General features: G+C 58.4%; 1 pseudogene across 1 annotated transcript; it reads left to right on the forward strand.

Annotated features, from left to right (window-relative positions):
• The first annotated feature begins 1281 nt into the window (after nucleotides 1–1281).
• LOC108526225 (beta-1-syntrophin pseudogene) lies at nucleotides 1282–2115 on the forward strand (annotated as a pseudogene). The gene has a single exon (XR_001884466.1). The product of XR_001884466.1 is annotated as a beta-1-syntrophin pseudogene (transcript).
• The last annotated feature ends 569 nt before the right edge of the window (nucleotides 2116–2684 follow it).

Consider the following 2684-nt stretch of genomic DNA (forward strand, 5'->3'; position numbering starts at 1 on the left):
TGTTCAGGTGTGACATGGGTTACGTGGGCATTTCTGGATCGGTCTGGGAAGGTAAACAACCATTATAATATTGTTACCCTGGAAAAATGCAACTTGAAATCCAAATAACTAACTTGCAAAGCAACTTTTGAAATACCAACCATTCCAACTGAATTCTTAAATGGGAGGCTTCTTATATGGGAACTCAGGAAGAGAGATCCCCAGGCAGCATTTGGTGTGGCACTGGGAAAACAAAGATAGGTCAAAAGCTTAAAGCATAGAATGAGTTAGAGCTGGAAGAACATTTGTCCCTGGGGTCTGAGGCAGGCATGACCTGTTGAAAACCCCAGGCCAGCAGAGACACCTGTCCAGGGCTCCATAGAAAATATTTCCTGCATTTAAGGAGAGGAGGTTTAAGGCACTCGGGCTATGTTGAGTCTTCATTCTAGAATCTTGGGACAGCGTATTCCCTTTTAACTCCTGTGGAGTCCAGGGCCTTGGTCTGAGTTTAGCTTCCTCCTAGGAACCTGGGTGGAAAAGAGAGACAGGTAAGAACTCCGCAGAGTCAGGGAAGCCTGGGTTTGAGGAAGCAGAGGGAGGAGACCTGGATCTAGTTACAAAGGAGTTGTAAGACCTAGGGACAATTCTACGTGCTGGGTGTGAAAGGGAAGGGGGCTCAGGAGGACCTAGTGAGGGCACTGAGGCGGGACGCACGCACCCGGCGAAGGTGCGGTGTGGGCGCCCACGGAGTGGGGGAGCTGGGCCGAAAGGGGGTACTGCTGTGGGCTGGAGAGAAGCGGGACGGGGAAGGCGCTCGGGAAGCTGTCCCCGCGGCGTCGTGCGCTCCGGGGACGGAGGCGGGGAGGTCTGGGCGGGCGGGCGGCGTGTGACCGCCAAGGCTGCGGCGGCTGGAACAGGTGAGCGGCCGCTGGGTTGTGGGTCCCCGCCCTTCACCGCCAGCGTGCCTCCTCCCACGGACTCTCCCCAGCGCTGAGCTGCTCCGCGGCTCCCCTTGGTTTGGGGTTTTGCAACTGGCTGCTGGCTTTTTTCCCCTCCCCTGTCTCGATCTCTCCTTCTTCTTTAGGTTGCTCCACCCCGCCCAGGATCAGGAGAGGGGGAACCAGCCTGACTGCGGCTGCCAACTCCCGCCGAGTGCGTCTGCGAACTCCCGGAGCAGAGTCCCGCGTGCCGCCACCTCCACCTCCGCAGGCGCACATCTCTGCTCCCCCGGGCCGTCCTCCCCCGCACCCTTCCCCACTTTTCCCCCTTTTCCATCACATGGCATTTAAGAATGCCGGAAGAATGGCGTAGAGCGCGGCGGCGGCGGCGGCGGCTGGGCCGGCTGGGCGGGGAGGCGGCCGGGCGCAGCGGAGCGGGCTGCTGGAAGTTTTGGTGCGGGATCGCTGGCACAAAGTTCTGGTGAACTTGAGCGAGGACGCCCTGGTTCTGAGCAGCGAGGAGGGCGCTGCGGCGTACAACGGCATTGGGACCGCCACCAATGAGTCGTTCTGCAGGGGCGCCGGGGCTGGGCACCCGGGCGCGGGCGGCGCGCAGCCCCCGGACTCGCCCGCCGGAGTCCGCACCGCCTTCACCGACCTGCCGGAGCAGGTACCCGAGTCCATCTCGAACCAGAAGCGCGGCGTGAAGGTGCTGAAGCAGGAGCTAGGCGGGTTGGGGATCAGCATCAAGGGGGGCAAGGAGAACAAGATGCCCATCCTCATCAGCAAGATCTTCAAAGGGCTGGCGGCGGACCAGACCCAAGCCCTGTACGTGGGCGACGCCATCCTGTCAGTGAACGGAGCCGACCTGCGGGACGCCACCCACGACGAGGCGGTGCAGGCGCTAAAGCGCGCGGGCAAGGAAGTGCTGCTGGAAGGTAAGGGGTTAACCGCGCGCGGGCCGCGCCGGGCGCGCACACACCTGTTCGGCTTCCCACCCGCACGCTCACACTCACGCCACACTCGACCACGTGCCGACACACCCCAGGGGGCCGAATGTGTGTGTGTGGGTGAGGAAGAGGGCGGAGGAAGTGGCAGCATAGAGTTTTGTCAACTTTTACCCACCCTGGGGGCAATTTGTCTCCAGTCCGCAGGGTTGGCTTTAACCCAGGAGGGGTGTATGGAAAAGCAAGGCTAGCAGGATTTCCCAGCCGGATTGCCTGCTTAGTATACGTTGTTTCATTTTTGTCTGCGAGTAATCCTGGTAGAGTGTAGGGATTGGGATATGGAATCCAGAATGAAGGGTGAACTTAGAATATTCCTACATCCAACGTTGCCAAGCAGGGCTACTGCGTAATTGCAACTCATAGGTTTCCTCTTTGGCAAAATTTCCCACTCTAAAGCCTGGGCAACCCAGCAGAAGAGGGTTGACTCATAAAGGGGTAAGAGAGAGGTGGCAATATTGTGAATGCTAAAACTCCGACTGTCCTTCTGGACGTTACCCCTGCAAATGGGGGACTAGGATTATGCCTGGAGAGTTGTGTCAGGGGCCGGGAAATATGTTGTAGTTTTGGGAAAAATTCACTTTCCCTGCCGGGCATCTGGCCGGTCAGTCTGGATTCCAGGTTCCTCTGGGTGGAGAGCTGGTGAAGTGGTTTTTCTGGCTGCGTTTTCTGGAGCCCTTTCTGAGTGGTGTGGAAACAACTTTGCATTTGTAAACAGTTTCCCCTGCGTGTGAGGAGCCTAGAAACTACTCTCTGTCTCTTG

The sequence above is a fragment of the Rhinopithecus bieti genome, unplaced genomic scaffold (assembly GCF_001698545.2).
Source record: "Rhinopithecus bieti isolate Rb0 unplaced genomic scaffold, ASM169854v2 scaffold_1853, whole genome shotgun sequence".
Lineage (NCBI taxonomy): Eukaryota > Metazoa > Chordata > Mammalia > Primates > Cercopithecidae > Rhinopithecus > Rhinopithecus bieti.